This window comes from Bombus pyrosoma, linkage group LG5, assembly GCF_014825855.1.
Source record: "Bombus pyrosoma isolate SC7728 linkage group LG5, ASM1482585v1, whole genome shotgun sequence".
Classification (NCBI taxonomy): domain Eukaryota; kingdom Metazoa; phylum Arthropoda; class Insecta; order Hymenoptera; family Apidae; genus Bombus; species Bombus pyrosoma.
In genome coordinates, this window is record NC_057774.1 from 2,155,309 (window position 1) to 2,177,658 (window position 22,350).

Genomic DNA, 22,350 nt, shown 5'->3' on the forward strand with positions numbered 1-22,350 from the left:
AGAAAAGGTAACAAAATGCCGTAAGGTCCTTAACCGCTACCGAAACAGAACAGGAAATGAATTCGAAGTTAAGTTTAATGACCAGCATGCCGTCTTATCCAGCGGATATTAAATCCGTCGGCGAGACATTTCTCATGCGAAAACTTTCCGCCGAGCAGGGCGGAAACATACCGCGAAGCATGACTTTTAAAGATTCGACTGGTCGAATACACGGGGCCAGTGTGGATGAGACAGGGATGAGAGGTGAAGAGAAAGAAAATGAAAAAGGTACCGACAAGAAGAGGGCAGAAAAGAAAAAGGGAGAAAAGAGTCACGTTGGAACGACAACGAAAGGGACGTGCGTCCTGACGAGGAAAGAAGAAAACGAATAAGAGAAAGGGGAAAGAGAAAGAGAAGAGGAATGGCGACGAAAGAGGAAGAACTGGAGGAGAAGGAGAAGAAAGGCATGGGGGCTATATTATGCTCGCTAAAGCAATGTTACCAACTTGAGAACTGGCGAACTAGCCGACAGTAAAATCCATTTTATGTCTCCCTCGTAAAGCCAGTCAAATGAAACCCGGACTTAGTTTTCATACGTGCACCCACCCGCCATTCACCCGGCCAGACCAGACTCGGTTTCTTGCTCAGCACACCAGCGGCAAAGGATCGTAGCTGACTTTTTCGAAAGTCTAGACACGCTGGTTCCTCTTCAGGATGCATCACGCCAATTTAAGATTTTTCGTCTTTTCCTCTCTTTTATCCGATATACGATAAATGGACGAACTTCGATATGCTTGGTTGATAGTAGGCACAGAGAATGATTGGCTGGTTAGATACATATCGAGAATTTAAGCGATGAGGGTAGATACATTTTTCATGCAGCTTGTAGATTTAATGCGATGATGCAGGGTTTTGTTTGGCATTTAAGTTTGGGTTAACTGATGGAAATAATTAAATAATTTTAATCGAATACCGTCGTTTGTTTTGCGATTATTGTTTTGACTGTTATAGTAGATAGAAATAAAATACGACGACAATGTAGATATAAGTCGGTGCAAAGTAGAGCGTAGAGAGAATTTTAAGTATGCCTTTTATATCTCGAAGATAAATGTCTTCTGTAAACTAAATAATTTGCTTTACCTTAGTGAATTAAGACCAGTCGCGTTCATAATATAAGTAATTGTGATTTCCACATGAAGTTTACATAAAAATGAACCGAGTACCTCAAATAATTTTGCGCTTCGATGGGACTTTTTTATGTGCAACCGAATTAATTACATGCATCCAGTGTTTTCTACACTTAATTAATATCGAAGTTTCCGTTTTGTACGTAAAACGATTTAATATTGCAATACGAAGCTCGAAGAATCTTTTATATTTTCTTTCACTATAACTACCATTACTAATTACATGTTAACTATAACATATCTGGCTTCCTTTGAAGCTTATAATATGTAACTACACTTTTTTTCACCCCATGCAAGTATAAAGAAAGACTTTTAACATGGGGCAATGATAAAGAAAGTGCATTAAAAATAAAATTCTTTAGGATATAATCTAATACTTACGTTTCTATAAAACGACGTATAAAATATTTTCTAACAATTTCAGAATATCACATATCTAGCTTTCTGCAAAATAGTGTATCAAATAGTATCTAAAATATCTTATAAAAATAATTATAAGCAAACATAATATCAACGAGATCCAGAAAACATTTTACAACCATTTTAAAGCTCGTATCTCCAATTGTTTCCCATCGCAATATTCCGTATATTCGTCATAGCAAAAATTCATCCGTCTTTTAATATTTCTATGCCTTGACGAAGATTACAGTCACACAATGATATTGTAAATTGGGATTCGTGCCAGTATTCGCGAAAATACCATGGCCAAGGAATAAACTAAAAGGCGAAAGTCAGAAAATGCTAGAGAAGCGGAACCTCGTTCGGCACTAAAACTTGGCCGCATCGTAAAACGAATCTCGTCGACGTATAACGTCTGGAAAAGCATCACAGCGATAAAGACCGCCTTCTACCGGATAGACGCTTGAAGGATTTTCGTAGACGCTCCTTATCCCTTTTTTAAAGAAGTCATTTTAATCGTCGTTCGTGTCCGTTCGATAACAACCGTGTCCAACGTGTGGTCTTAAGACCAATCCGTGATCGTGCATAAAGACGCCGAAAATGAATATGTGAAGCAAAATACGTGTTAACTACCGTCTCCCATTTAATAATTTCCACGGTCCTTCCTGGAACATTCTGACACCAAAATCTCGGCACCGTGTTCTTGGGAACCGGGTCGGCCGTTGCCGCACGTAAAAAAACATAAAATTTATGTTTAGGTTATTTACTGTTATTTACTGAAATTTGTTCTCTGCGTCTTTCGTGAGTTTTATGCAGCGATTATAAGATATGGATTGATTTTAGAAATTGAACGAAATACAGATGGTATCCTACTTTTTTGTCGTAAAAAGATATTGGTATATTCTATTTATTGTTTGTCGTCTTATATATAGGTATATTATATTATTATATTATATTATATTATATATATATATTACATTTATCTGTTATAAGGCAAGATAATAAAAAGGGAGATTATGCAACAGGATACAACGCAAATCATAATGCACTCGCTAAAATTAAAAGAAACCAACAAGAAATTTACAATTCAATGAATTCAATCCTTGAAAGGAACAAGGAAAAATCATTCAAATCTAGAATATAATCCAACACAATCTGCAGTATTTGTCGGAAGTTGGTAGAGAATTCTTCAGAAAAGTGAATAAATGAGCAGATAAAGACCACGGGTTGAACGAAAAAAGTAAAATGGCAGTCAACGGAAGAATGAAGAACGATAGAAGGAAAACAAGAACCGGTTAATGGAACTCGTACTGCTTATGTAACACGAACATATCAATTGTTGCACATTTTTAACTCACCTACGTAGCTCAAAATTTTATTTCTACTTGTAAAAACTATTGAATGTTTTTTGGATTAAATATCAAATGTTGTAGTTTCCGACTGCTTCTGGGCTATCTAAATCTACATGAGATAAAACAGTCTATAAAAGAATAGTCGGTTTACTAGAATATTTGTAAAAGAAAACAGCAAATGTGTAAACCTCAATTTTTATGCTAACGAATGATTGAAATTATTGTTTTCTCTCATTGTCATTTCTGAAGTGGTACTATAATTTCCGAAAATCTTTCTTTTCATAGTAATTTATGAAAATGATATAAAAATTATATCTTATAATTCCATAAAGTCAACGTTCGAATTAAATTTTGATTAAAAACTGACAATCGGTAATGTTAAGCATTATTATCGTTGAATAAATCGTTTGAATGATCGTCGCATAGAATTATTTGACATCTTAGTTATGCATTATTTTGCGACAGGGTGTGTAGAAAGTACAATCATCAATTTTGATGAGCTTTGTTTTCAATCTGGAACGCGAAGATTGTGAACAGTACCTGATGTTTAGAAATATATTTAGTAACCTGGTCTATGTAATGTGCACCATGTAGTTACAATTTCTTTCAAGTCACATTTCTTGTCTTATTAGTATCTGTTTTAAACGTAACAATGTCTAATATTTTATACATGTGCCTGTTTGCATTTGACTCCTTTTTCTTGTTTATTATAAATTTCTACGTTAAAATTGGTGGAATTAATGCTACTTTGACTTTCCAATATAATTTAATTTCAATTTTCTACGACATTATAGATTAGAATTTATAATTTAACCAAGTGATATATGATTTTAATAGAAATACAATTTAAATTTATAGATAAGTTAAGCTTCAATTATTTAATTAGACCAATTCGTTCTAAAATATCTTCGACTATATGCGTCATCAAACAACGTCACTAAAGAAAATTACTCTTTCTCCCTTTTAATGAATCCTTGATGTTTAACTTCTTTACAAACATCAATCAACAGAATCATTTACACACGTACTCCTCGTCTTTCTATGTTCATCAACGAAGAAATACGACACTGTCTCGTTAGTATTAAACACTGTGTCGTTCTTTTTAAACAACGCCTCCAACGACACGTCGTTAAAGAAAAAGAAATTATATAGCCCATTGCCCGTGTCTTTCTCCGCGGAACGCGTGCCTTAATAAAACTGCTTCAAAAATATGGGGAGTGGAAGAGAGGGAGAGAGAGAGAGAGAGAGAGAGAAAGGAGGAAAAAGGAGGGAAGGGGGTAAAAAACAGAAAGGAAAGAAAGAAAGAGTAAAACTGAAAAAGTCATAAAAGAAAATCAACTATAGTATCTCTAGCGTTTCGCAGCTGTGAAGAGGAGAAAAGAGAGGAAAGATGAAACGGAAGAAGGGTTTCGCTATCTCATTGCACTGAAAAGTCATGAAAACGAATCGTAAAGCCACGGGACAAGTCTGAGCGCTAAAACGGAGATGTGCGGTGAATGTATTAGATGTGTAAATTAATTCGATGTCTTTTTAAATAAAATTCAAATCTTATTTACGGATTATGCGATATAAATATGTACAATTATTAAAATAAATTTCTAGAATTTCTAGAATAGAAAAGTTTCTAGAATTTCAGAGATAGAATTGAATATGTTATAGATTAATTTCTACGTTTAATTGTCTAACAAACACAAAAATACAACTTTTTGTATTGTGATGAGATGGACAGTATGCTAATTTACATTCCATCGATATAAATCTGTTCTAACAAAGATTAATTAGCTAATTAAAGAATTATTTATTCGTTGGGATTAATTTCCATTATTATGACTAATCTTTGTTCTTTGAATATCGGTTTCATCTTAAACGGCCATCCCTTTAATTACCAAATATATTCTTTGGTTACTGTCAAAGAGAAAATCACGTGAAAGCACTGCCATTATCGAAATTATTTAAAAAATCCTAATTCGTAGATATCTTGATCTTGGTTTCTATAAATAAATAAGTAAAAAGATACAGAATCCTACCTAATTACAGTTTCATGATATCATCATTCGTAATACCATAAATATTAAATAATTTCCGTTTCCCTGGTGTACTTGACTATCGTTGGATTAACCGATTTATCGAACGGAAGAAGATCTCTCAATTAAACGAGTAAATGATAGATCCGCAAGAGAGACGAATAATCTTAGCATCGATTTAAAGAAAGAAAAGAAGGGTTCTTCTCAGTTATGGTATTTTAACTTCAGACCCTGCTCGTAATTACAAAGTCATAAAAGCTTCATCGATGTTTGCGGGTTAAGATGAAACAGTTAAGCCACGAGAACATCGAAAAATGATCGGAAGAAGACAGAACTATTGAAAGAGTGGCAGAGAAACCGAGATACCTGCGATTATATCTCGCTTCACAGTTCATGTTCCATTCATTTGTAGAGTGACCTTCTTCTCCCAACTGGCCATGGAGTGCCTCATAAAACTTTGATTTATAACTGTACTCCTAATTTTCTTACCCAATGCGATATCTCAGATACGCCACATCTCATTTTAATATTAGCAAAATTTGTAGAAATTATACTAGAGTATTTAACAACAATTTAACATATAATGGCAAGGAGATATATAAATAAGGTAAAGACATTACATCAAATTCAACTTCTTTTTTTTTTTTTTTAATATTAAAACGCAAGTTAGAACTACTTATAAAGATGAAACTTAAAAACTAAAAATAGGATTTGATATGCATTATGTTTCAGCAAAAATGCGAGAAACCCGTCAGGCATCAAAGTTTTTAGACTGAGGACCAAAATATTGAGCGCAGAGAAAGGTAACAGGAGTCAAAATATCTGCATCCGGAGTTCTAGTGCTAATGACACCATGAGAGCACAATAACCTGCAAATTGACGAAACATGTTTTTCTTTTTACCACACAAATTACTTAAATAATTGCATATTTGGTTCACTATGTTCTTTGGATTACTCTTCACTGAATTTTTTCATTTTTTTTTTATTATTAAAAAGTTTCTCGAGTAACCCTTTTCAGACGGATTTTTTTTTCTAGCAACGGACACTATAATATAATAGTACAGACTATAGTAGACTCACTTTTGAAGACATATAACCTAATCACAATTTTTTTTATGGATTATATAGTTCCATTCATAATGGTATCTCATATCCTAAAAGGTCTCGGAGATATTATAAACTGTAACTACCTACTCATTTCGCCAGATCTCATTTCAAAATATATTGTTCCATCAAGGTTGAAAATATAAAAGAATCATTGTTAATAAGCATGATCTCTTGTTTCAAATTTACACTAAAGATTTCCTCAAAGTATTAAAAGTCCTTCTCGTAATTGACACAAAAAGTCATTCGAGTTGAATCACAGAGAAGTCAAGAAACTCATAGTAAAGTATTACTCGGCCAACTAACATTTCCACCATCATAATACCATTATAACCATATGAACACCCTATGCTCAATCATCAAGTTATATTCAAGTTATTTGCAGCATCCACCATGTCACGATCTTGCCTTTCACTACTTAGAAAAAAGGATTCAACTCGCAGTTACTTCGCCTTTTACATTTTGTTTCGGTAATTCAGTAGCGGATGCTTAATCCAATCACCGGTGGCCTGTCCTCTGATAGCGAGTAATTAAAGAAGAGACAAGAATCGCGTCTGCATTTTCCACTGGAATCAACCGGTTGCAATAACATTGCAGTGTATGAGTATGTAATTAGACATACACTATCACGAGGGATTTCTTATCTCCATGGCAACAGTAAAAGTTGCATAAAAATAAATTGCTTTCGGGTGTTATGTGCCATGTGTCAACGTACGACATAGTTTTAAAAGGAGTTCAACTCAGAAATGAAAAGGAATAATCGTGATGGTCCGTAAGCTGTGAACGTACCGAACGGTTGAATGGTTCCTGGACAAAGACTTTCATCCGACGATTGATCTAGGCAGATTTCAGGACCAGAGGAGGCTGGTCGTAAAGGAGATCTAAGGAGAAGAAGACACATCCAGGCACGTAGCTAAAATGGAAACGGTTACGGCGGTTGTGGAGTCGGTGGCTGGAAGTTTATCGTCTGCTGGTAAGTGCTTCGCGAATTCTCACTTCTACCCCGTTCGCGTCCTCCATAAGGGGCAGGAAGACCATAAAATCAGTACGAATGCTTCAAATAATACCTATCCTAGCGAATCGCCGGTCACTTCGGCCACAGATCCAACCTTCTTCGTGACGTTCTTAGTTTCTTTTTCTAATAAATATACTACGGATATTTACTCGTTTATGGCAAATGTAAAGATGCAAAATGTGCATAGGATACATGCAAGTTCCAAAACTATACGAAATGTCTACAATAATGTTTACAAAAAGGAAGCAAACCTCTATTTAGGTTATTACTTTATTACTAGGTTATTATTGCTCTAGTTACGTTCGTAATAACATGAATTTTCATAAAGATCCTCAATCTACTAATAAATAATGCGTGTTATCTGCAGATGCAATATCTTACATGTACGTATTCGCACATTTGTAATGAGGATACATACGTTTGTAATTATCATGATCAAATGAAATTCTCATTTTACTCCCATTTGTAGAATAAGAGATATTGCGAAACAGCGAGATCTATCATTTCGATTTGCCTTTTACTATTCCTACTTACGTGCTCTTATTATGTATCGCCTTCTCGATCATACCTATTTAATTCTAAAAAGTACATTTAGAACACCAACCTCTTAATTCGCAACAAATGCTCGGTCATGTTTCCTGTCTGATATCTTTATGGCGGAATGAACGATTACTCTTTAAGAACTCGTTTAACAAATTCTATATACACGTGTATCTTGTTTTGAACATTATTGCTACTTTAAGTATTTTTAATCTTTGACAGGTAAGCAAATATAGTTTATACAGACTAAAAAATTCTTTCCCATAATTACGAGTATTAAAGAAATATTCTTTGAAAATGACAATGCGCTAACAAAAACCGATAAAAGATCAACTAATACCAATTTATTTCTATGGCATTCCTCAGCCTCTTAGAAGAGCCACAGGCGCGTCCAATTTTCTACACGGTCTCCTTCGAAATCCTAACAACGAAGTAAAGAGGTGGCCTCGAGGAAGCGATCAACTATTCGCTTCGCTCGAATACCCTTTGGTTTTACGTTTCCCTTGACGTACAGACGCGATCACAGTTCTTGCATTCTCTTCACGATTCCTGACTTCAAAAACCGAGCACAGAATTTCCTCTCGTTGACAACGAAAGTTGTAACGATCTCTTGATCGCGGGTGGCCATTCGATTTCGTTGGGTCATAGAACTCGATTATCGTCCATGAGAGGATCGGTAGGAGGCGGTGTTCTTTTCATTAACGAGACGCGTATCCTGGGTGGACCTCGGTTGACTGTTGCTGGCCAAAGGTAGGCGCTCAACAGACGTCGTATTTCATAGAAGCCCGGTTGTATTTTCGCGCGTATGACTTTAACTGTCGATGCGGACTTCGCTTGTATTTCTTCTTAAGTTTTACTGACGTTAGGTCGACCGCTCCGGGCCGTAAACGTCAGTCCCCGCTAAAGCCCCGCACGGCTGCTTGTCAGGTTCCTTCTTTAACCTTCTTCTTCGCCTTTTTACACGTCCCCTGCCCGCCCACCGCCAGCTCCCACGTCGAGCCACTGCGTGCACGCTGTCTGCTTCAAGATCCCTAGAAATTGGCCGGTTTCGAGATTCTCCATAGCCTGCTTAGCCAGAGTCTTAAAAAATAGCTCTTCTTCTCTTCTTCGCGTCCTCTCTTGCGGGAGCTAATTTCGTGGCGAACGTCTCGTGGCTCTACATCCCGCGATTCCTCTCTTATCTACGTTTATGTGTCGACGAATCACGTGGCAATCGAACGATTCCCGCTGCGAATGACCGCATGATGAAAATCGTACGAAGCGATCGAACGTTTAGCGCCAGGCTTCTAGCCGCGGATGAGAAGACAGGTTTTGTTTCGAAAAAAATATGTTTTACGGAATGCTTTGTTGCGTTTCTTACTGTGAATATATCCTAGAATAGCCGGACGTCGATAACTCGAATCTCGAGGGAAGAAGTAAAATGTTCGAGTTATGGAAATTTTGTCAAATAAAGGATTTAACGAACGAGAACGATTTAAGGAGGCTTTGTGCAAAGATCAATACTTTACGCATTGTTCAAACTTAAAGAAAGACATATGCAATTATTACAAGTCAACTATTTATTTTCTAAGGACACTAAGGATGTTGATGCGAGGGTCAAGAATATGGTTGATTCCGATTTTTCATTATAAGGTGTATATCTGCATATATGTATACGTGCTACATATTTCGAATTGTAGAACTGTCTGACTTTGACTTGCAGCGATCGAACTTCTTCTAATTCGATTTATGAAGGTAAAGTAACAGTAATCTAAATACGTGAAAAACAATTCGAGATAGAGTGAGTTTATATTACTTGTAAAAGTTTTCAGAGCGAAGCGGTACGAAATGAATAAAATTGTAGCCTTTTAAAGGTTTATGACATGATAAAAGATTATCGAGATTCGATTCTAGTTAACAGAATCGCAAGGGGGTTATTTATCAAGAATTTTTGTCAAATACCTATTTAAATGAGAAGGTTTAAGCCAACGCGACATTAGACAATAGCTGAAATGTTCAATCCTATTCGCTCCGCTCATTGAATCTAGTACAGTAGCACAATCTTATATTCCTGTTTTGGACTCGCTATAAAAGTCCAAGCTCCTGAAATTTAAGGTTTTCGTGAAATTTGGACTTTACCATTAGGCCGAAAGGAAAGGCCGAGACCAAACCAACGCAACGCTGCAACATGGCGGTTTTGGGTTGACCGGAAGACGTCGATACCCATAACGTCTCGAGGCTTCATTAAGGATGCAATATAGCGTGGTTTTTGCCCAGCAAACGAAGGGAGCTTGGATACGCGCGAGAGAATGGTCGGTCGCTTTTAAAAAAGTTACGACGAGGTTTTATGGGGGTTTAATTGTAGCCCGCGACTGTGGTTAGAAAGTAGTAAAACTCCTTTTGCCAGCAGAGTCAGGCCTGTTACATTGCTTAACGCTCCCTGATTCTTGGCGCATGTACATGGAAGACACGACGATGATGAGGATGAAGAAGAGCCGGCGTCGGCTCACGCACTTAGCTGCTGTTAATTATTGCTTTGTCTTGGGAATTGCGCCTCCATTCGTAGAGAATAGGGCCGACGATCGCCGTCAAGGTCTCACAACGTTTATCTCTGTTTTTCTTTCTTTCTTTCTTTCCCTTTCTCTCACGATCCTCACATTAATTACTTTGCGCGAGTTGAATTCAATTTTCAGATTTGCCTTTTATTATACACCCGTCCCAATCTTTCTCTTAATTTGTTGCAGAGTTTAAGTAATCTATTTTTAATTCGACCAGGGTTCCTTTGAGTTGATGAAGGGGCTAACTCTTTCAGATATGACGACCAAGAAATGATTCATTGTCTTTTGACAGTATAATAAGATAACGAAAAGTTTAGAACCAACAATTATCGTGAAGATTTTTTACATTTCTGGTATTAGATACAAGAGATGTATACTTCCGATTGTTTAAAAGAAATTAATATTTTAGAAACTTGCAAGTACCCGATTCAAAGATCATTGCCGACGAAAATATTATCTCATAAACTATTATTGGTGCATATATATATTGTTTAATAAACTATTAATTTTATAAAAATATATTAGCTTTAAAATTTTGGTTTAGATTTCACTATCAACTTTTTAAACAATCTAATATTACTATAGATGCCTTTTATGCTACATAGGTGGGACACTTACCTTGGGGTACATCGAATTTTCGAATTAATGATAAATTAATGATTAGCAACAATACTTACTAGTTTTTCTGGAGTTAGCGATTTATGAATATAGATTCCATCAAAATATTAATTTATAACTAAATTACAATTCGTCAATATATATATATATCTGTACATATTTGCAATAATGTCAGTAGTCTTCGTGTCAGTAGAAGGATTTTTCTTTCCTAGCTTATTATTCAGAGAATTAAACAATTTGAAATTAAAGGGCTTTTTAAACAATATAATGATTTCACAAGCTTCGACAATTACGACTGAAAATTTATTACAGATTAACTTTTAAAAAACAATTTCATAATATTGTCATAATATTTTATTATTATAAGTAATATTCTACCATAGCTGTAACGACGATAAAGGTAAAATATCTGTAAATCTCCTTTTTCGTAGAGTGGAACTGAATAACATTCTGACAAAGAGAAGCATGTGTCAGGATACTAATTGCAAATATATTACTTCGTATGTCTTTAAATAACAGATATTTATCTGGAAGTCATATCACTCGCCAGTAGTAAACTTCATAATCGTACAACAGAACCTTCAGATAACAACGTTTCATGCCATTATTCATTAAATTATTTCATTATTGATAAATTTATAATTTATTTACATAAGAATGGTTATGCCCAAGTATCAGAGATTAATAATCCTCGAAGCAAAAATAATTCCTATATCGTGCGATAAATAGACAAAGAGCTGTACTATATTTAAATATATCTATTGGAGACTAAAGTCGTATAAATTTTTTCCAAAAATAAACATATAATAATTAATTACAAGTGATTTACAATATCAATCTTTTATCGCACCAACTATTTAGCGCAGAACAACTGGCTCGATCATTTCCATTTCTTCTTACGAATATAGGTAATTCAACACGTGTAATTTGAAACTAATTTTTATTGCACCTATAAATTATATTTCAATAATCCACGGCAAGGAACGCAATCAGGATTTTTGTTTTTCTTACAAGTTGTACAATCAAGTAGTTTCCCCTTTCATAGCTCGTTAAAGTGTTGAAATATTTCGAAAGTTTAATGTTTTTAGCCGAAGAAATATCGTGGAACATAATTTCAGCAATAAATTTTCGTGAAAAAAAACTATATTTCATAAACGTGCGACAAACGTGCGACGTCTGGCATTAATCGTTCTTTGTACTTTTCAGCAAGAAAGATGTTAGAAGAAGATCATTCCTATATCGTATGTTTATTTAACTTAACATTTTTATAAATGTAAGTAATGAAATACAGCCTTAATAGGGATTTGCTTTATCCATTAATATTAAATGTTATAGAGCATATTTTACTTTCAATACGTAATATATTTTTATATGCCATGTACGTATATTTCGCATGTCCTAGCATCTTAAAATTTTTTATAACCGTGGAAGCATTTACAAGCCTGTCATTGACAAACATGAAAAATGTTAACTGCTCAAGTCCAAATTATTTTTACATCTTCCAAAAGCCATATTCTTCTCATCAGCTATCAGTTCTTATTCGTCAGTTGTCAGATCTTTACCGAACATTCGCAGCATGATATTTAATGCTTTTGCAATTCTTTGATGCAAAGATTTCCACTTCTGACGCGACTCAACCCAACAAAAGATAAAAAGATTTAACACATAGCCGTATATCAAATTAAAAAGTGATCCCAAGGCACTCAACGATCGTAATGAATATTTTGTAACATCGAAGGTATTCATCAATGAACGGGGCATAAATCTGAGCGTTTTTACTACCCATGAACGAAAAAAATATACGCTCATAGTCAGCGGTTTTGTCTTGTAATGTGCACACAACGATTAGATCTTTATTGTCGCACACTTATATCAGATAAAATATATAAGCCGTTTCGTCGGCTATAGCGTCCGCGCGTCGATAACCCTTTAACGCGTTTACAGGATATTTTCTACACGTCCAGTTGTAAATCTTGAGCACGCTTATTTAAATTATAAGAGAGAATTTATGTGAGCAATAAAGTTTTCCTTCGCCGAGATCTATGTTATCGTACAGTTTTCAGATACCGTTTACTAGTTTCCATTCTCATTGAAAATTTATCGAATTTGTTGGTTTTGAAACAAGTTTCAGCATCATGAAATTATTAAATGATCGAGTGTAGAAATGTAAGAAGCATTCGATACCTGTTAGATCTAAGGAAAGATTCAAATATTCATTTCACGAGACAAAGAGAATTTTAATAAACAAATAGCTCATTTAAACGTTACATCGCAATTAATGATTAAATATATCAATTATAACCTTCAGTTATTAATTGATTAACTATTGTACATTATTTATAATCATCTACTACTGAAATTAATGTAAAAGTATAGCTTTCATCTGTTTTTAATTTTTTTTTTAAATTCAGATATCGTAACTATTACGCGTGCATTTCGAACTAGATATTGATAATGACTAATATTCATTTCACATTCGTTTAAATATTTATAGAATTTGCATATCATTGGCTTTATATCACGTTAAAACGTAACCTATCTTATCCTAGTATTCATTTTTCAAAACAGCATTGTAATATCCAATTCATAGAATGTGTATACTTTAATATACGTATGAAGAAATATAAAAGTCTTAAAAGAAAAGGCACTAAAAGCTCATCGATCATAGTATTCGATCAGAATTGCAAGCATATCGCGGCAGAGAGGGTTACTTCTGTTTTCTGCAGCTGGCAGCGTCAATGTTATCGGACAGGTCTCTCAGAACGAATTTAACGACGGTCGTAAACGCGGTTTGCTTTACAACTCGCGGTATTTTTTCCTCTCCTTTTCCCCTTGCTTCGCTTCCTCTGTCCGTCCTCCCGTTCTTTCCTCTCTATCCGTCACCGCGAAGTCGTAAGCGAGGCGCACCCCTGACTCCAACTTATTTTACTTCGGCTGCAATAAACTAGCAGAGTTTATGTGACAGACACTAGCAAAGTCGAAATCGTCTCGCGAATCACGAAACAAACACAATCCTCGCGAGGATACGCCAGGATACGCGGGTCCCCGTGTCTTTGGCCCGCTCGTAAACGCCTCGGACGATTCGAATCAGCAATGAAAAGAATTGTCCCTGTGGACATATGTTACAAACATATTGTTCATTGATCTGTTCTGTGTGCAAAAGGTACAATGATGATTCAACCCCGTCGTAGAATTTGAGACCTTGGAACGATCAATTTCTTCCTTTTCTCAAATATTTTTTAATAATAATAAAAGAGTACGTTCTCCTAGCCAGGAGGTTTGTTCCATCTACCAAAATATCATATCGATACTTTGCTGTAAATATTTTTATGTATCTTCTACATACACTGTATGCATTTTTGCATCTTTAAATTCCCCATAAATGCAGTCTATATGTATGTACGTACATGTATCCATAACATTTCCACAAACATAAAATGGACTTTGCAGAAGTGAATTTTTGAATAATCTTCTTTGTGGTCTTTTATGGTTTATGGTCGTTTGTAGTTACTCTTGTTGCCAAGAAAATTAAAACAATGTCTTTATCTTTCTTTATAAAGGTCTAACATATCGGCACAGTACCGTAGGTACATACATTTACAATACAAAACATCCGTTCGGTAAAAGTTCTGCATTCAATAACATTTACATACAACTTATTCTTGCATTCGCAAAATGTTAATAAGCCCGAACAAATTGCTTCATAAATACAATTTCCATAGAAGAATAGATAAGAGCTTGCTCTGAATTCGGTATTATCAACAGAAACACGAAAAGAAATCTGCTTTCGTTTCTTAATTACGATACCCAGATTGTTGCCTTTATATCATCCCTGGAGGAGAAAAATGTCAGTCTGGATATATCCTTTATAGTCCTGAATTTATTGACTCCGTTCCCTCTTTAAAACAAAGCATCAATGTCATGTCATAAACGAGATAAGATTGACCTATCGTATCTGTTCGCGAAATCTTTCAGTGAAGTAGCTCTGTCAAAGATTTAAACTTGGCAACCGTCCAACGGTACTCTCGTCTGACGCACATGATTCACCGTTTCTATGGCGGACGCAACATCACCGTGATCTCTCTTGTCAGATTTCTTTTACTATTACACGATCTAAATCATGATAAATTATCGCAAATACCAAAAATTTTGAAGCATTCGGTAGATCGTATTTCTGTAATATAATAGATATATGTAATGATGTATGTACCTGTGTATATGAAACATGTTTGATTGCCGATTTACCTTGTTAGACTTTAGTGGTTCAGTAGTTTGTAATAAAGCATCCATTGCTTAGATAAGTGCAGCGACTACAAGAAATAATTACGCATGTTCTTATCTTCCAACGAAACCTTTTTATATCAGATTCTACATTTCACTTGCGTAGTATCAAATTTTTGTAGTCACGTTACTAAATGATATTCCAGATGTACGAATTGGAGTTACATAGACAAAACTGGGAGAAATCACCAAACTGCATAATTACTTAAATAACATACATATAGAAACAATAACGTATATGAAAAATCATCAACGACTGACACGTTTTCACCCCATCGTGGAACACGAATATTCCTCCGAGATGCACTAAGGCTAAAGAACTAACTAAGAATACCGGTAAAGTGGGGATGATCACCCAAAGAAGGGTAGTGAAGAGTACTCGTAAATTTGATTCTTTATGGTGTTGTCATCGTTAAAACTGAGTCCGCACCTTTAAGTTGCCGCGTTAGCAGAGGTTCATTTGGAGCGGCCGCTTTGATGAAATTGGTCAGATCATCGTCCCGGTTCGAAAATTTCTCGCTATAAACGGTACACATATGTATACATACACATTTCCTTGCAGTTTGGTCTCATTTCGTTCCGCAGTAGAAACTTATCTTCACGATCGCTCCGCTTCTGGTCTCGATAAAATCCAATTACGAGACGCTATTTCATTGAGTTTAAACAAAAAATTGTATCGAAATATCCGCGTATATATGTATCATTGGTTTGGGAAAGAAGTTAAAAAACTAAAGAAGTATTTTAATTTCAATAAATTTCTTAAAATAATATAGTTTCCTTAACAAATGTTGAAAAAAAAAAACGTAATTCTGTTCTGAAACGAATGACTTCGAGTGGTTTTGTCTCTTAAATTAGAGGGGCAAGTTTTATTATCTTATGAGAATATCTACCTAAAATTAAGATTGATGAATTTCTTTTATTTCTGTTATGGAGAGGTTTATGGTTTCTGTCTGATACAAGGTCAGTCGAATATATTAAAGTGAATAAGTTCGAAATACGAGTATATGCTCCGTAGTTCTTGTCATTTCAAATTGTTAGAGCCAAAAGAAAATTTAACAGAAGAAACCAGAATATTACAAAACTTTCCAACTAATTGTACATCAGAACCCTGATAGAAGACACGTTCACATTTTAATGAAATCTTCGATAAAGTACTACGTTTAATGGTGGCATACGTATCTGGCGCATGCACAGGACTCTACGCTACACATCCGGCAGAATTTGTCTAAATTCAGAAAGTGCAATAAAACAATGTTGAAGAAATACGAGAGTTTCAACGACGATCGTGGAAACTGTCAAGGAAGTGAGTTCCATAGACAGTGAACGTAGAATGAAGAAGAAGGAGAAAGGAACGGAAGAAGGGAACATAAAGGAACCGAGAAATACTTTGCTGGTCTAAGCGATGCGGTCTGACTCGCTCTCGAATGGAAGGGCATTTTATAGGTTAGAATCAGTTTTATGTGTGCCGGATTTGCGATTACGACTTCGGCTTCGAACAATCTAGACGAAATAAGGGTGTGAGAGGAAAGGAGAGAATAGAACGTAGAGGAAAGACAGAAAACGTTTTACGTTCTAAAACGGAAACTTATCCCTCTCCAAGTTTCTGCCGGAAATTCGTACTAGTTTCGTTCTTCACAATTTTGTCGCTGTTTGATAACTATTTTGATACTGATCTCATTTCCACAGCTGATTTTTTAGTAAGCACATACCAAACGTAGGTTCAAATCACGATCGTTTCCTACAAATAAACGAATTTTGCGAGATTAATCGTATTTCTTTGCAATTAAAAGGATTTACTTTACATTCTTTTAGATTTCTGCATATTTGCTAAACATCTCTTTCTTAATCTAACGGATTACGTTACATCATACTAATGTAGTACACTTCAACACAAATTAGAAACTCTTCAAATATATACTTATTGATATCAATAACTGATAACGATGAACACTAACAGAAACTTACCGAGGCTACGTTGAATGTTCTGGAGGACCATCCGGGCTCGATGGTATTCTCGTGCCTGGTATATGAGCATTCTCAGGCCGCAAAAACGGTCTGTAGTGGACAGGATTCGGAGGTGGTACAACCCCTATGTAAGGCACGTGGCCCTCGTAAGTTGGTGGTCCTGTCGGAGGTGCCGTAGGCGCAGTGCATGCTGCGGTGCAACGGAACGATCGACTAGGCTGGGTCATCCTGACTGCTTTCCAGAAGTGCATATTTCGAATTTCGTTGCTAGCTATTAAAGAAAACAAACGAATTAAAAATTGGATACTCGCGGTACTCGTTACATAGAATTGTTTAATCCTGCTACTTCCTTCGGATCATTATCGACGTAATCGTCATTTTCTAACGTACTTCGAAAAGATCGTTATTGATACTCGCGACTTTACGTTTTTGTTAAAATATTAAATGTTCTTTTATTTGTTGAAACGAGAGTGAAATCAGGACATAAGGGTTTTAAAACCGTAGCAGGATTAAAGCTAAGTGAAATTTATGAGATACCTAATTTTATTATATTGGACTTGATGTTTGCTTATTCGACAAGAACGATATTCGATCAACGGTAAATAATCGTTGCAGACTGATCATTGCTAATATTTTCAAAAAGTTTTCATTGTTTTGAAAATAGTCAATAACTTTATTTTATTTTCATGTAACTTTGTACTTCATTTTTTATTTTTTCTTATTTATCATACTGTTATTTATCATTTCAGTTTACTCGTAACTAGATCTCTTCCTCGTACTATAAAAATTATTCTTATGTTTTTATGTCTTATATCGACATGTAGAAATTGTTTAATAAAATTGTTCTTAGCTGCACCTTTCTCGTAACGAGAGCGTTGACGTTGACACCATGAACTGTTTCTCCACCGATTATCAAACAAACGTTACTGTACGAAATAATCCGATACGTGTCTTTTCGCTTGCCCTCGTCAGAGATGCACGCAACTTCTCTTTGTTTTACTTCGGATTACAGCGTAAAGAAAAGTATAACGTTACACATTTCATCGCATCAGAGATTAAGGCCAAAAGAAAATTTGATCAGGATAAGGAAAAACTACTCTAAAGAGGAAACTAAGCCGCCCAATTATAGAGGGAGGCAGTAAAATTTGGAAAGGCACAAAATTATATAGAATGCGCTTTATATTACTCGTAATCAATAAATTCCGTATTTTTCATAATTAAGTTGCACACGTACACGTATCATATTCGACGTATGTGTTACATACGGACACAAATACTTAAAGATAAAAAAATTGGTAAAGATATAAGAATCCATTTTAAAAATAAGCAATTATTCAGAGAAATACATGTAAATAAAAAAACTCCAATAGCATCGTCTTCCTTTCTTCGTGTCTGTCTTTCCTGAGCATCGCGAAAGACTTCAATCGAATAGGAACAGTTGGACGATCTTATTCTGTGAATATCTAATAGGCAAATAAAGTAACGCCGCGTCTCTTACACGTCTGCCGACAAAATGGATCGGAGTGAGACACCAGTGTGAAATAGGCGGGAACCGCCTTCACCATTCAAGCTGTTCTCGACACAATAGAACTTAGGCAAGGAGAGATCATCCCTAAAAGGTCTAAAGGGGATTCTAAAAACTGTGCACCCTGAATTCCAGCGGGTTATAACCAATAGGAATCCACCCATTCATGCATCAAAATGGCCGATATTCGAGGCGTGGTTTTCACAACAGCCTACATACACAGAGGAACTGCGGAAGAATCACCCCATGGCACAAACATGACGACCACAATGCTACTTGCTCGATTTCGTACTACCGTTCTATCACTTAAATTACTGCTATTTCTGTTTCACTATTGCCAACTCTCGCATTAGCTGAGTTAATCAACAACGTTCTGACGTTTCTACTGTATTTTGTGACTCGTTCCAGGGTAAAAAACGATAAGAGAAGGTAAACGCGTCTACGTAATATCCGTTAGCAGATGAATTTTTGTTGATTTTCTCATTTTAACTCGTTAAGGACCAACACCGCGCTTATAATTTCTATTTGATCAATTCATATCGTCCATTGAATTCTCATTGTGATCATGAAAAGTAATTCCGAGAATTTGCTTAATTAATACTATTCTCATTACTATTTAAACTATTTTTATTTGACATATCCACTTGGCAAGAATTTTTCTTCCGATTTTATGCAATTATCATTAACCAAGAATACCTTGCGCTGAACCTGCTCTTACGATGTGTGCAAACGCGATATTAAAATAATTTAGTTTTAATTTAATTGGTAATTATTATTTCGAAAAAGGCGTGATTTCGATGACTGGCCAACTAGTATAGGCCAAAATAGGAACGCGTGCAGTAATGCAATCATAATTGAAAATTATCTGCAAGTTATTACTTTGATTATTAATTTAATAGATTTTAATCTCCATTTTTATAAATCATTTCAATTAGACGTAGAATTAGTGATACGAAATAATAATATATTCACTTTATCGATCATATTTTAGATAATTGACAAGGTCAAGAAAAAAAGAGATGAGTAAGGACCTCTTATTTGGAAGAACTGGAAACATTAAAAAAAAAAAGTTCAATTCACCCTTCAAAGAAAGAAAGAGGATTGCATTTGGGAGAAAGAATTGATCGTAACCACGTAACCGAGAAGTTGAAAGCTAAGTTGCAGATTGCGTGCACTGAGACGAAAAAGACCTTGAATCGCATCGTACATCTCATTCGCGTGATGTTATCCTTAATTTGGAATAAATACTCACGCGCGCGCGCACACACACATTCTTGTCAAGGTGTAAACGTAGTCTGCATCGTTTTAAAATCTTACATAAGTAGAATATTTTAAGCTTATGAAAATTAAATATTAATCCCTGTATTTAAACATACAGATAAGAAAAAGAGTTCAGAACTATAAGGACATAGGTATGTACCATACACCAAATAGCGATAAAGATTCATGTCTTTAAAACTGTAAATAATTTTTCGTCCTAATGAACATTAACACAAGTTTTCGTCTGACCACTCCTCTGTCTTTTCTAACTACAGAAGATTTCTGTAAAATAAATAATAACCGTTTTTCATCCGATCGAATGAAATCGTTGAACAATTATTTCCATAATAAAAATAACTTTCATCGAATTTATTAACGCTTCCATAAACACTGACGCGGAACCGCGAATCAAACTAGCATCGGTAGATATCGTAACTATATAAAATATGTGCTATCTCTGACCATAATAATTTCAGCCATTACATTAAATAATGTAATGCTATTAGCATAGATAATTTGAGAGAAAATTGCATTTTGTCGAAGAGGAGTGTTCAAGACGAAGGTTCGCCTTTCCTTACTCCCCTTCTCTTTTCCAGGCATCGGTGCTTCGTTCAATGTCGAATGATTTATTTCGAGGCTCCAGTCGGCCAGATGAATCTGACGTGTTCGAAAGCCGTACATAAAAACGCTGCTCCATTCGTAAATTATATTTAATAGCGTGGCTTCGTATGCACAGTCGCTGGTTAATTCCGTTCTGGCGTCGCGACTGTCGCCCTCTTATCGTTCGTCATTTGATTCGATACGTGCTCGAGCCACGATAATTCATAATTTAGTCCTCGATGAAAAATTATCGGTCGGCTGTCCGAGGATGGTGATTTAATGTCACCAGAAGGAATTGTAATTCTAGCATGCGCTCTCTAATTACGTGTCAGACATACACTATTAATATTTATCAACCTCCCGCCTCTTCTGATACATGCTACCAGACATTGTTCAATAACGAGCAACATATACAATATATAGGAAGATTCTCTCGCTGGAGACCACGAAAAAAGCCGCTGATCGAACATTGCAACGTCACAAGTGACAGCCTGTCACTTTCAGTTCTCGCATATTTATATATACAGTGAAGCGTAGTTAGGCGGATAGTGGCGGTGATACCGTCTTTTAAGGAAAAACTTCAGTAAGAGAATCATCCTGTGTTCCGTTTTATATGCTCTTTCGTTAAAAATTTGTTAAGCAAATCAATATTTCCCAAAACACATAAAAGGTCAACTTATAATTTCAACTGAGTCGCTAATAATCTGTTATAATGTTTGTCGTTTGATACGATTGTAACAAAAGATGTGACAAAGAAGGAGCTTCTGTTGAATAAATCAAATAGAGAAACAACCCGAAATGAATGTTACAGAAGTATAGAATTTATAATAACTTTAACAAAATATAGAATCGAACAGTAGCAAATACGAAATGTTATCAAATCTGTTCTTTTACGTTCAGTTCTAATGTTACAAACTTACAAAAATTCGGGAATAAGCACTGACCTTGTAACGGATATCCGTTGTCGTGTTCTACGCGAAACATACTGTTTCACGGCCGAAAAAGAGAGTAGAAATATCGCTGAGCGCTTTCGAAAATAGGATTCGCAGCTGCACCCGCGTTTGCAACGGCTTGCAGTAATTGCCATAACTTCCGGTAATACTAACAATCGCGTGGCGTTACTAAAGTGCGATTCGTCGTGAACAGTAGCACCACTCTAAATATAATGTATCGATAAACGACGGTTTTTCTTTCCTTTCCCTTCGCTCACGGTTGTGTTATTGTTTACAAGTAGCTATACTAGTTATCGTCACGTGGCCCAGTGCGTCACATTGACAAGTTCCAAGAATCACACGCTGTTTATTCGGTATAACATTGACTTCTATCTTTATTTTTAATTTTTTACTAGAAGATATAGTATACAACTCCCGTTCATAAGTACGAGGATATATACAGACAAATAAGCTTCGCCTAAAAAATTATCAATTAATTATTAAAACATTGTACTTTAAAAAAAACATTAATTAATTAAACGATAAATATCTTTCTCGGAGGCTAGAAAGAAATCGAGCATGACCGGGTTAAAACTTGCCGTAACAAATTTCTGCCTGAATTACACTTCTATAGTTACGTTTCTGAAAATATAAATTTGCATAAATATCCACAGTTTATTTATTACTGTGTATATAACCATGTTACCGTTCTATAAGAAACTATAGTATTATTCATAATTTGTGGTCCATGAATTGTATAACTTTGCAAACAATATTGTTTTAACTTTGCAAGAGGATCCTGATAATGTTACCGCTAATATTATTAGAAGCATCTGCTGGACACGGAGTGTAGAAACAAATTCAACTACGTCTAGCGAGTGTTACTATTTGTAATCGTATAGCTGTGAAACGTCTCAAAGCTCTGAATTAACTACCGGTCATTGGCGTCGTTGAACATTTACGATTCAATGGTTAATTAGTTGTTCCGCGCACAGTGTATCCAACCGTGTAGATGTTTTACACGCGACTAT

General features: G+C 35.4%; 1 protein-coding gene across 15 annotated transcripts in view; it reads right to left on the reverse strand.

Moving 5' to 3' along the window:
• Positions 1–22,350, reverse strand: part of LOC122567754 (doublesex- and mab-3-related transcription factor 1Y-like) — a 102,707-nt gene that overhangs the window by 6,453 nt on the left and 73,904 nt on the right. For 11 of the 15 annotated variants that reach the window (XM_043726697.1, XM_043726704.1, XM_043726699.1 and 8 more), the window contains 3 exons: positions 17,003–17,273; positions 6,836–16,775; positions 486–5,810 (listed from right to left, as the gene is read on the reverse strand). The gene's annotated coding sequence lies outside the window, so the exon portion shown is untranslated. The remainder of the gene's footprint in view (positions 1–485; positions 5,811–6,835; positions 16,776–17,002; positions 17,274–22,350) is intronic. The other 4 variants (XM_043726693.1, XM_043726702.1, XM_043726691.1 and 1 more) reach the window with 4 other exon arrangements.